This window comes from Leptidea sinapis, chromosome 42 (assembly GCF_905404315.1).
Source record: "Leptidea sinapis chromosome 42, ilLepSina1.1, whole genome shotgun sequence".
Taxonomy (NCBI): Eukaryota; Metazoa; Arthropoda; class Insecta; order Lepidoptera; family Pieridae; genus Leptidea; species Leptidea sinapis.
The window spans coordinates 2,803,569-2,817,858 of NC_066306.1; the positions used below are offsets into that span (position 1 = coordinate 2,803,569).

General features: G+C 35.7%; 2 long non-coding RNA genes across 2 annotated transcripts; one reads left to right on the forward strand and one right to left on the reverse strand.

Moving 5' to 3' along the window:
- Window positions 1-255: 255 nt before the first annotated feature.
- Window positions 256-12,637, reverse strand: LOC126976851 (uncharacterized). The gene is made up of 4 exons (XR_007731986.1): window positions 12,487-12,637; window positions 10,305-10,470; window positions 8,246-8,537; window positions 256-419 (listed from the first exon to the last, which is right to left on the reverse strand). It is a non-coding gene; the product is annotated as an uncharacterized LOC126976851 (long non-coding RNA).
- Window positions 3,370-5,412, forward strand: LOC126976860 (uncharacterized). Its single transcript, XR_007731998.1, has 3 exons — window positions 3,370-3,842; window positions 4,565-4,672; window positions 5,306-5,412. It is a non-coding gene; the product is annotated as an uncharacterized LOC126976860 (long non-coding RNA).
- Window positions 12,638-14,290: the final 1,653 nt, after the last annotated feature.

The window sequence follows — 14,290 nt, forward strand, 5'->3', positions numbered from 1 at the left end:
TAAGATGTTAAGTCTCATTTACCAAGTAATTTCACTAGCTACGGCGCCCTTCAGACCGAAACACAGTAATGTTTACACATTACTGCTTGACGGCAGAAATAGGCGCCATTTTGGTACGCATAATCTAACCGGCTTCCTTGGCAAAGGAGCCTCCTACTGGTATGCAAATATACAATACATGGAATGTTATGTCACTGAGTCTCCGGATAGGATTGGATAGGTCAGAGGCGGAAATCAATGGCCAACTTAAACAAATTATTGTAGACAATCGTTTTATTTATCTTGTATACTTACAATTAACTTGTACAATTCAGTCAATATTGGGCATCAATATCATTAATTTGAACACACACAAAATGTCTACAATAGTCATCTAGCACCAAGGATCATAAGACACATAGGTTGTCGGATAGTAAGACCTGAAACAATAAACAAATGTTTATATATTTATTTGGGCAACTAACAAATTACACTATTTACATGCTTCAACTTAAAATATAATAATATGCATAAGAGTTAATTCACTTATAAGCTACCACAACATTCATAATTTTTACTACGTTTATAAGATAGTAATTTTAACAACAACAAAAACTTAAATCTAAAAATATTGTAATATATAATTTAAAATAAAAATGAAATATGAAAACAAGGTTTCTAAGTCATGTGTGTAAATTAAGTATTTTTTCTTTATATTGAGCAAACGGAATGAATAAAGCAATGTTCTGTTAAGTGTTGCCAGGCGATTTTTCCGTAACCATTACAGATATGACACCGTTATTTATGTTGTGTAATAAGGGGTATTAAAAGACGAATGTTTAGAAGAAGGTAATATATAAAATATGAGTGTTTTAATACCTAATCATCAACAGTTGCATATAAGACTTTATCTACACCCATAATATATATATATCTATAAAATTATCTGAAACAGTTAGCTTACTGCTAACATTAAAAAAAGCCAGTCCTAGTAACCTTAATATCATCAAAAGGAGTGTTATTATGAAAACAGATGATATTGTAGTATTTGCATATTATTAACTTTTGATATTTAAATATATTCACCATAGAGCCATTTGATGACGACTATGGGAAATCATTGTTTAGTTGGTCACCAAAGCGAAGTCCATGTTATTATTTATTTAGATTACTCTTATAGCTAAATGATGTTTATATTAAGTTATAAGTTATGGTTTATTTAGATTAACATTCCAGCTAAATGATGTTTAGATTATTTTGAGATATAAGGTCCTCCGCCCGGCCGTATCGTCAGTTCCTCTCAGTCCTCCATAGCTCATGGTTCCTCGAGTAGCGCTCGATACGCTCTAGTAACTGAAGTTAATTCAATAAGTTATTGAGAGTTAGTGTAAGAGTAGTGAGTAAGTGCATTTTAATCTTATTTAATAAACTGTTTATTTCGTCGTAAAGTCTGCTGTTGTCATTTCAAGATCCCTCTGACCACCCGAACATTACAATATAATGTTGTACTGAATTTTATTACAACACTGGTTTGGATGATGTAATGGTTATTAGGACATTGGGTGTGTTAATGTTGGCAATAAGCTGTTTTAGAATCTTTAATAGAGGATTTAAAACATGGGTTTAGATAAAGTATAAATCGAACGTACGTTACCTACTCAATAAAATGACATCAATAACTTTGTAAAAATAAAACGACAAGTATCCAAAATTTTGATATTAAACACTCCAATACATTTAGTATGAGCTTAGTAGTAAGATGAGGTAAACTCCCAGAATACAGAACAAACATATATAAGTTTATTCTGTATTCTAAGGGTAATCTATACCAATGACGCTGCACCACAGTGTGTAAAGACGAAGGTTTTCAACCAGTGTGTGTTGCCAGTGATGACGGTACGCAGACGTTGTCGCTAACTATGGGACTGATGAGAAAGCTCATGGTGCTCAGAGAGCAATGGAGAGTGGAGTGAGAATTATGAGTTATGCGCGGAGTTTCGCTGCGAGATCGAATAAGAAATGAGGAGATCCGTAGAAGAACCACAATCACCGACATAGTCCAAATAATTGCAAAACTGAAGTGGCAGTGGGCAGTAAAGTCCTCGAATGGTGACCACGTACTGGAAGACGCAGTGTTGGTAAGGCCCCCACGAGATGGACCGACGATCTGGTCAAGATCGCTGGAATACGTTGGATGAGGGCAGCGCAGGACGAATCGTCGTGGAGATCTTTGGAGGAGGCCTTTCTCCAGCAGTTGAAGTCTTCCAGCTGATGATGATGATGAAGACGCAGCGTGTTTTGGAGAAGGTTAGTACATGATATGTTAGTGATTACTTATCCGGAACCTATATTTTTTTGACTTAGAAAATACCTATATGTATATTCGCAATATGAATGGTTGTTTAATAAAGAATTAAACTTATGACAATGTTGATCTGTGACACTAACTATGGCATCTCCAAGGGGACGTTTTGACTGTGATAATATGCTCAGTCCAATTTTTTTCCATGTTACACTATAAAATAACAAGGAGGTAATACTTTTTCAGGTTGGGTCTATGTACAATATACCGTAAGTAGCTATAAATGGATTTTACTAAAAATAAAATAAGTGAGTCATATACAAATGTAATGAGAAGTTTTATTTATTATTGAAGCGAATATTTCCACAGGCACAATCAACTCAGCGGCCTTCAAAAACAGGAGGAGGTTCTCAATTTGACTGTATTTTAATTGTATGTTTATTATCTTACATCTCCGCCATTTGTGGTATTAATTTTTTTACTACTACCTAATTGATCGCATTGTTACAAAATCAAATGTGAAGGTAATTTTTTTATGGAAGGGGAGGACAAAAGAGGGTACGGGCGTCTGGAGCGCTTTTATGTGAGCAATTAACTAAGAAAAGAACATTTGGTGAATTGGAACTGATGATCAACACCCAAAATGGCCGCCTAAACTTTCAAAGGTAAGTAATTCACATATGGTGATAAAATAGCAAAGCGATAACCAAACAAAATCAAAGGGAATGAATATATTACAAGGAATCTGTGATGAAGTGGTGCACCAGGAACAGACATAAACTTATGATGCCTACTACTCGGCTAAGCCGAGTAAGTAAGTCTCCCAGAAAATGATCAAAACAAAAGTTTTACTATATTAAAAAGAATTGTTAAAAACGTTTGTGTGGTAAAGGTTACAATAACCTAACTGACTTTCTTAATGATGACACAGATTGCGTATGGTGCGAACGCCCTCACTATTAAATAATAAGTTTATTTATACTATATTACTTTGTAACCATGTTATGAAAAAAAAATCCCGCGTGTCCTATTTTGAATATACATATTTGAATGTGATTTTGCATCAGAACTGAACGTAGTGTTTAAATTCTCTTGGATAAGAATTTTAATTGGATTTTAGCCGTTTTAGGGTTAATTAGTAATGTCTTGAAATGTACTACGATTGTAACGTTTGTTGGTAATTAAGATGCCGTGTGTTTTTGCAAGACTGTGTTTTTCTTTCCGTCATGATCGACGCTTACAACAATGACAAATGCCCAGACCATGAGAATCCTGACCATGTGACCGGGCTTACCCCGTCAGACATAAATATCCTTTGTTACATTGTAACGGTATTGTCCTTCGTAACAATTACTTAATACTTCATCGCGCTACTCATAGTATACTCAACAAAACTCTCAAACTCAGCAAAAAAGTGTAGGTATGTCTGACTTGGGATCTGACGTAATAACGAAACAGACTTTATGTAACGTTTTGTCATTTAAAACAAGTCACATTTTAGAAAATACCATTAAACAGTACAATGTACACTATTTCATCCAGTTGCTTGAATCTATACTTGGTTAGTAAACAATAAATCTTTTACTGTTGCTTTAGGCATCGTATACTTCATATCTTTGATCTGATAGGTTATCCTATAACAGAACTATGTATTTGTCCGAAATAACCTTATGTTGTTGATTCCACAAGTTTTATTTTTATAATAAACATTATATTTTTGTTGTATCGTATCTGAAATACAACTCCAGATAAATTGTCGCTACAACAGAGCTTAAAATGAAGAAGATATTATGATTTTAATATTGTATGTATGCGCCATTAACAACGAGAATGGAGGTCAAGGTTGTGACAATAATGTGTGTGTCACACTGGGAGCAGTGACGCCTGACGATCGCATGTATAGTACAAGAACTATAGGACAATTCTCTTCTATAGAAGGGTATACCCTATATAAATTGTAATGTTTAATTCCATTCATATATTTTGACGTGGTTCGGGCTCGAAAATTCATAGCCCTTTGTGCTACATGGTATCTTTTCAATATGTAGTTATTGTTGAAAACAGGCCCAGGGCTCTTTTGGTTTGGTATTATAAGCACTACTGTTGGCCCGTTGATTGTGTGACTGGCAGCCAGCCATATTTCATTACGAAATTAAGACGTAACAGCAAGACGTTCATCTACTATTAAGTAATACGGCCTGCCCATTACATTGCAGTGCCTCTCAAGATTCTTAAAACACCTTAAATTGTGAGTATCACCATGATTGCCAATTATTTCACTAGCCACGGCGCGCTTCAAACCAAGACACAAATAGTGCTTGCACACTACCCATCAGTTACTCTGCATCATCTCATACGAAGCAACTGGTGAAACACCATCAATTTTAAATGGTTAGTATAATCATATTTATAAATCTTACTACTACTGCTTTAGCAACCTAATGGCGAATTCATAAATTAAAAAGGAACTTTTACAAATGCATTTAAAAGTATACATTTTTTAAGTACTTTTTTTTATGGAACAGGAGGACAAACGAGCGTACGGGTCACCTGGTGTTAAGTGATCACCGCCGCCCACATTCTCTTGCAACACCAAACGAATCACAAGAGCGTTGCCGGCCTTTAAGGAAGGTGTACGCACTTTTTTTTGAAGATACCCATGTCGTATCGGCCCGGAAACACCGCACAAGGAAGCTCATTCCACAGCGTTGTAGTACGAGGAAGATAGCTTCTTGAAAACCGCACTGTGGAGGACCGCCACATATCCAAATAGTGGGGATGATATCCTAACTTGTGGCGTGTCGTGCGAAGGTGGAAGTACTATTTTACTTTACCGAATTTTGACCCTCATGAATTTTCATTTGAATAGAAGAAGACGAGGAGAGGACCGTATAAGTAATAGCTTCATTATTAAATTTAATAATTTTATCTTCCAATTAGGATCAGTGTCGGAGGGGCATTATGTAGAACACTCGCCAATGAATTATTTTTTTGTAATTCATACGCTTATTCGATGTTTAATAGGTCGGCCACGGTCTTGTAATTCCTCTGCTGTTATAAAAGAGTATGAACCATGATGAACAAATACCATCAGGCATCAGGTGGCCCGTATGTCTGCTCGTTTATCCTTCACTTCCATATTTTTTTTTTTTTATTATTCAAATAAATAAAGCATATGCTTTCATTGTTGATTTTGTTGTTTTTTTTTCACAAGAATTGTTAATAGACATTGGTGTGGTAAAGATTTCTACTTCTTAATTATACCAAAGATTGGGAATGGAAAGACTGTCTCGGGTTTTTCAATAATAATTTTTATTATAACAGAATTTTATAAAAAAAAATTAAGACCAAGCCCGCTGAGATACTTGCACCCGTTTTTCTCAGGTCTATACATTTTCGAATAGTTGATAGTTTTTGACGTCCAACATGTGATTTAAAATCCAGAAAATTTAAAAAGTTGTTTATCTTGCTCAAAATAACATTTGACGGTACGTTTCATCCACCGCTTATAAATGTAATTAATTTTATATATTCAACCAACCCGGATAGTGCTATTAATACCATAAGGTATTTAAAAACCTTCTGGCAAAACTTAATGACATAAAGGAGCATAAATATTTATAACGTTATTCACAGTCCGCGTGATAAATTTTAAAACAAGTCCCATTACTTTGAATATTTATTGAATATTATCGATTTTAATTTTATTTCTTTTATACAACATATTACCTTCATTAAGATGATTCCTTATATCGATCATTGTCTTTTTGTACAGTAAAGGCAGAAAACACGAGTATTATTGAGGTTTTTAAGGTTCGGTTGTGAGCAAGGAACCTTTAGGACCTTTATCTGTAGAGCGTACTTACACTTTGCTCAGACTTTTAATTTATTTATTTATGAAAGCCTAGTACAATATTAAAACTATTACTTATTTGTTTACAATATTTTATACATCATCCCACTGCTGGGCAAAGGCCAACCCCTTCTACTTCTATTCGTTCTTATTGTGTGTTGTGCGGGACCACATCACTCCTTCGTTATTGACTGGATCATATCTCCATCTAGTACCAGGTCTACCTCTTCTTCTTTTGGCGTCTAATGGTTACCAGTTTATTGCTATACAGCTCCATCTTTCGTTACTGGCCCTTGATATGTGGCCTGCTAAATTCCATTTTGCAGTTATTGTGATTCTTATTATGTGCTCAGCTATGCCCAGACTTTACTTACGTAAAACTTAGCTGAGTGTAAGCTTAGCATAATCTATACTAATATTATAAAGCTGCAGTGTTTGTTTGTTTGTTTGAACGCGCTAATCTCTGGTACTACTGGTCCGATTTGAATGATTCTTTCAGTGTTGGGTAGTCCATTTATGGAGGAAGGCTAGGTTTTTTTTTTTCAAAATTAGGGATCCGTAATAAAATTGCTATTTTGTAACACAAGGTGTAAAATCGAAAACCTATTTTTGCGTGCGCTGCAAAAACTATTAGGCCAATATAAAAGTCAAGTTCGCGTTTTATCACACACAGCAAAGTTTTACGTAAGTGAAGTCTGAGCAAAGTCTAAGTCAGCTCTAGATATCTCAGTCTAAGCCTCGTCATGTTCATCCTTGTGACCGTCCGAATATCTTTGGCCCTAATATTAAGAGTAGAAATTATTTGGTGAATCATTCGTCGGTCGAAAATACCTTAAAAAATATTTTTTCGTTCTATATACACTGGCTTACGGAAGCTATTTGTATATTGCTTATAATTCAACTTAAACGTTCATAGTGTCAAATGAAAATCCCTGCGATGAACTACAGAATTCTACACTTTGTGTGATCTGACACGTCTTGCTGTTTTTTATATAGCACAAAAATAGCCTACAGAAGTAGTGATCGGTCAATCCATTACTGATTAATGTCATATATATTTCTATATCTCTAGACGATAGATATGTTAGCATATGTGTTAACCAGGTCTTAGGCGGTTTATTTATTAGGGTAATAGTCTAAACCCAAGTAAGGGCTTGATAAATTGTTTGAAAGTGCTCAATTATTCTCATTCTCTGTTAGGTTGCCTTTGAGGGTTACTCGATTAATGCTATCCCACAAACAATAGAGATACACCAGGAACTTTTTATATGATATGTGACTAAGTTGCCTCAAAAATCTGATAGATCTGTTCTTTTATGACTATTGTCATCCCGAATACGGGACGAGACGTTTGAGTTGTCAACGACATTAATAATAACCTTTAAGCATGCATTTACTATCTACAAAATTGTTTATTTTGTAGTCATTCTTCACAACTAAAATGTTATATTTAAAATTGTATTCTGAAATCACTTTTTGAACGACAAAATGTATCATCCATTCGAAAAGATTTATATCCCTCAAAATAAACTCATTATGAATATTTAAAAAAATTACATCACAATTTAATGAATCTCTTCAATTTCGTAACATAGTATTATGTATTTTTTACATTTTCTGGGTTTCTATTGTAAAAGACAGCCGCTTTGTTTATTTTATAAATTACATTCCTTGTATCAACATTATCATAATCACATCCTAGAAAAAACGCTAATATGCCTATTTCCATCATCATCAACATCATTTCGGCCGGAAGTCATCCACTGCTTGTCAAAGGCCTCCCCCAAAGATCGCCATGACGAACGGTCCTATGCTGCCCTCATTCAACCTATTCCGGTGATCTTGACCAGATCATCGGCCCCTCTTGTGGGAGCCCTACCAGCACTGTGTGCGTCTTCCGGTACGTGGTGTCCATTCGAGCACTATACTACGCCAACGATGGCCAACAACCTATTATCTACATGTACCATCAAGAATTTATTGACGGGCTACAGTCAGTATATTAATTTCTTTAAATTTTTCTCTTAACGATTCTCCAAGATTTGAGTTATAAATAGCGTAAATGCTTCTTTTGCAGCAAAACATCTGATAAATTAAAAATGTATAAGTACCTGTATCCACCGTAACCCCCATATCCTCCGTAACCATAGGGGCTGTGGCCGTAACCATAGAGGCTTCGTCCGTAACCGTAATCACCATAGCCGCCGCCATAGCCTCCATAGCCGCCACCATAGCCGCCGCCGTATCCGTAACCTCCGCCGTAACCGTAACCGCCGTAACTCCTTCCGCTGTGAAGTGCGCCGGAAGCCAAAGCTCCACCAACGAATCCTGCCTTAGCGCCGATCACACCAGCACCAAGACCCACAGCACCTGCAGCGAGTCCAGCTCCAAGTAGACCACCTCCTGGAAGAAGAACATAATGTCCACGTTACAACAAGCAGTAAAACTAATTGTATTATGCCGTGTTCGTCCAGTCCAGGACAGTATAGTCACTACAGCTTTTTATAGTACGGTGTGCTTGTTACGTTGCGGTTTGTCTGTACGAAAGCGAAATATTCTACATAATGTGAACGAGGGACGAGTGAAAGAGGGAACGAGTCTTTATTTGCGTTCACTTTTTCTGAACTTGCACTTCGCCCGTCTGCCGCTGTTCCTCTTGTGGGCGGCGGTACCTTCAACGCGTCACACCGCACCGAACACTAAGTCTTTTCTATCTTCTTCTTCTTGGAACACTTTCACTTTTCACTACTTCTTCTTTTCTTCTTCTCCTTTTTCTTCTTTACATTTTCGAGTCAGAACTAGAACTGCCGTAGGCCACGCTTAGTACGGCTTATATACCCCCGGATCTGTTCTATTTTCAAAATGATTCTCTCATTCCATCTTTAAGTAAATTGTACTAGAAAATTCTTTTAACTATTTCTATCCCGCTTACACATTTTCCATCCCTTTTTTCTGTTCGATTTGATCCTGAACTTACTAAGAAATTTCCATTAACTTTACAAAACCCAAAAAATTCTATACACTGGTAGGTGTATCGAACCCGGTTCTACAGCGTCTAAAGTTAACACTTTTCCGCTGAGCTACGAGTATTGCTGACGGAGCTGTTGAAATTAACAATGTCTTGAACTCTCGTCATATACTTAGAAGGGTTGCTACGCAACAATACCATAACATTATTTACACCCATTGTTACATGTTTTCTGGCAAAATAAAGGATTTATGAACAAAAAAAGATCATGTTTTTTTTTAAATATTCATTAATGTAACTACGTTAGTTAATTCCATTTTAACTACAAATATTAATTTACTTAGCAAATATTTAGAGAAGTAAACTATGCATCACGTATCTCGTTATGATCGTATTTGCTCTTCAAATTACTTCACATCTGTACATACTCGTACCAATTAAATATAGGGAAATCCATGTTGGCTGTATGTGCTATGATCGAATACTATGTTAACTCCTGTTGTGATAAAATGTTATATTTTTAATCCATTTATTATGTTTATCCATTTTACTGCTAATAAGATGAAGATACTTCATGTGAAGGTCCCTCCTAATTTAATCCAGCGTGTTTGGAGATAACCGGAATAAACAGACACACAAACATCCACATATATATATATATATAGAAATTTTAGGGTTCTGCGAAAAATCGTCAGTATCTAGATCAACTGAACATCTATATTGAATGGACCAGCAGAATGTTGGTAACTTGTTAACTAGGCTAGTCCTAGTGGCTTTAAAGTTAAGGTAATTTTTAGCAATATCTTGAAAATTTCATATTATTGACACATAAGTCTTTTGCAATTTTTGTATTGTACAATGGTAAAATACATTTTTATTACTAATCAAAACGTAATCTATGCAGAAAACTATGTAACATGAGAGCTAAAACCTTAAGATATAAAGAAATCGTATTTACAAGATGTGCATGTTGTACTTTGAAATTAGTGAAAAGAAAAATGAGACCGTTGCGAAACTTTAACTTAAGAACATTTAAATATAAAGTCAATTTTTCAATCAGTTTCCAACTAACAGTCTTATATTTACATGTACAAAATAATGAAAAAAAAACAAACAAGGAATATCCGTTACTTAACAACAGTGACCTTTCAAGCCGTGTTGTCAAGCTACAAAGTACCTACTTCTCCAAAAATTAAGCTTACCTAATAAGAATCTCTTTTGCCTGTTGTTAGCTGGTCCAGATTCTACTAATACCACATCCTTTGGTGCCGGCTGCAGAGCACCAATTATTGGTCCATTTTCAAGAGCTAGTGACATGGTACATGCCACCAGTACTCCAAAAGCAATCAGGCAGAGTTTCATTTTCACCTAAAATTATAATAACATCATTTAATATATATACATCTTTATATATATAATTCTTGTGTGCGTGTGTATGTCACTGAACTCCTCCTAGACGGCTGGACCGATTCTAATGAAACTTTCTGTGTGTATTCAGGTGGATTCGAGAATGGTTTAGATTCACAATTGAACTACCTCCTAAACGGCTGGACCGATTTTGATGATATTTTTGTGTGTTCCAGTGAATTTGAGATTGGTGTGTGTCTTCAGGTGGATTCGAAAATGGTTTAGATTCACAATTAAACTACCTCCTAAACGGCTGGACTGATTTTGATGACTTTTTTGTTTGTTTCAGTGAATTTGAGATTGGTTTAGATTCTCAATTCCGCCCATATAATATAATTCTCCTGCTCGTGTGTATGTTAGTGAACTGCTCCTAACGGCTGGACCGATTTTTCAAATTTAAAACATGTGTACAGGACAACGTCTGTTGGGTCCACTAGTATTATATAAGAGAGGGCAGACGGGCAAAAGGCTCACGTGATGGGAAGAGGTGAGGCAACCGCCCATCGACATTCGCAACATCAGGTGTCAGGAGATGCGTTCCCGGCCTTTAATATGGGAGTATGCTCTTTTCTTGAAGATCCCTAAGTCGTATTGGTTCGGGAAAACCGCAGCCGGTAATTGATTCCACAAAGTGGCTATGCTAGGCAAGAAATTTCTTGTAAAACGCGCGGTTGTGGAATGCCAGAACGTCAACGCGATGCGGCTGACTTAGGCAAATATAAATATATAATACAATCTACATAATCTCTAATCTAATACTTCCTGAGTGTTCTACAAGCAATATCCAATCCTTAGACAATATATGCGTCTAGATAGAGGTTCTTGTTGCTAGACAACCGGTGAAAACAGGCCAGGTTTATTACTTTAGGCTGAGTGACAAGCTACGTCTTACACTAGGTATGCCACTTTGTGTTAGTGTGCGTGCATTGCTCAAAACAGAGGTTAACTGTCAACCAGATTTTTTTCGACTTTTTTACAGCTGTCACATAAATCATAAATTATCTAAGACGGAATCTAAAAAAGTACTTTATATAATTTTGGTATGTATGTCGAATCGTAGAATAGGTTTATATAATATTAACGAGAGGTCGGAGCAACATAATATAGATTTTTTTTTAAATGAAAATAAGGGACGAGACAGGCAGGAGGTTCAACTGATGCAGTGCCGCTCAGGATTATCGAAAAACCCAAATATTTTAAGCGGCACTACGATTGCGCTCGTCACCTTGAGACGTAAGATGTTGAGTCTCATTTGCCCAGTAATTTCACTAGCTACGTCGCCCTTCAAACCGAAACGAAACCCTTCAAAACTTCACGGCAGAAATAGGCGCCAATTATTGGTGCCACCCATAATCTAGCCGGCATCCTGTGCAAACGAGCCTGCCACTAGTTAACTAACTAACTGAGAATAACTATTATCACTTTGCTGGTTTATATCGTCCACGTGGACAAAATGCGGTATAGCATCTAGTTTCACTAATATAACATCTCAAATTAAAATAGGTTTAAAGAAGAGAATCAATAGACCGACGACAAGTTAATATTCGAGTGTCGTTAAGTTCCATCCCAGAGTAGTTACATCTTCATTTATTACCATAAATAAAATGAATTAAAAATACGTAAGAATGCGCATAATCCAAGCCATAATCCACCATCACCGTAACCCCAAGCTCATTCAAGATAAAATTAATTTAATTTAATTAATTGACATTAAAAATATCTCACAGAATTAAACTCACAACAAAATGCTTACACGTAATTTTACTAATGTCCTATAATTATTATTAAAGTTAATATTTTATTAGATTAACGGTGAGGGTACAAAAAACAAACTACACCACATTATAATTATTCAAACTAAGTTAAATTCTGAAATATAACTGAATAAATGAACGGCCACGAATTGCTCCCATTGATTGTTTTAAATTAAATTCTAAAATGCACAATATATAATTCAAGGCGTAAGTTATAACGTACCTTATAATTTAATATAAAATACACAACGACAAACCGGCACTTGAAAATATACTGTCGTCCGCGATCCCGCTGTCGTCTTTTATAGGTCGACATATATACAACATACATATATATGTATGCGATATATGACACGAGGATTTTATGTCAATGATCCATGCCCATTTCTTGTGCCACACCTTGAGATTTTAACGATAAAATTAAATTAAAACTCCGATGGTCCTTAGCGTGTTATGTAATCGTTGAAAAATGGCGTCTTGCACGTTATTACGGTAATTTTTGATAATGAACAGTGAAAGAATCGGTTACTAATTGTTTACAACTTAATAATGAATATGCTTGTGAATATATATTAATATAGAATCATATATTTTTTGGTAAAACAAATACAACTAATTTTAAGAATACTTTGAATAATAGTAAAAATTTAATGTTCAAATAGTTGACTTTAAAGTTATTACTATGTGAAAACGATGTACAAATGATTAAAATATGTAAGTTTATATGATTACAAAATATTGTCTACGATACTAATATCCTCGGAAGTATACAAGAGATTTATAGACACTTATTTAAAAAATAATTTCAATTCTAGACCAAAATAATTCTAACCAATTTTACCGACAGTTCGAATTTCGAATATCCCAGCTATTTTGTTGCTTGTACGGAGTATACGGCTTTGATTGTTTCATTCTGATGAAGTGGTCCGAAGAGTTCCATATAATACTAGTACTAATCTAATAAATTTGTTAATTCTACTGTGATATATATGAATATATCATCGACATAGCCCAAATGATGGCGAAACTGAAGTGGCAGTGGGCAGGGCACCTAGTTCGACGGACAGATGGCTGTTGCGGTAGTAAGTCCTCGAACGGTAGCCACGTACTGGAAGACACAGTGTTGGTAGGCCCCCCACAAGTTGGACCGACGATTTCGTCAAGATCGTCCGAATACGTTGGATGAGGGCAGTGCAGGACCGATTATCGTGGAAATCTTTGGGGGAGGCCTTTGTCCAGCAGTGGACGTCTTCCGGGTGATGATGACTGTGTTATACCTATAATTGTTTGTAAACCGAGGATTAGTGGTTCAAATTTTAACATAATATGAATTCTGAACGGGCAGCGAAGTGTTGCTGACGTTTAGGACAGCCTTTCAGCGCATCATTTGTATCCGAAACAGTGTTAGTGATTGAAATGACCTCGAACAGATCTCATAACCCATCTATGCAGCAAAACAATGCAAGTTAAAGTTAAGCTAAAGGTTTCCATCACATTTAAAATAAATAAAATAATGGCAAGTTCAAAGACATTTTAAGTCGTACATACAAGTCAAATTTAATATGACCAGTATTATTCTTAATATAAAATTTTCATTGATTACTTATTATAATGTCTACATTGATAAAACCTTAAACGAGAGCTCGTTAGTATATAAAGATATTATCAACATTAACCCTACATTGCAATTACTGTCAGGGTACTTATAACAATAAAGAGTAGGAAGTCATAAAATGGCCTGAGGCTACTACGGGTTCCGCAGCGCGACGCGTCAGGGGAGACATAGCTCTGCGAGCATAGTTTACGTGACCTTTGCCTTCAAAAAGGCATAAAAGGCATTTATTTTGTCACAATTGATTCCTTTAGAATTCTTTTTGATGTTATTTATAATATACTATAATTACTAGATACTACTACCACTTCGGAGAAGAAGCGGCGCAAGAAACCCTCCCAGCATTCTTTTTTTGCGCTCTTTTTAATATAAATCATCAACGGAATCAACTACCGGCGGTCTTCGAGAACAGATA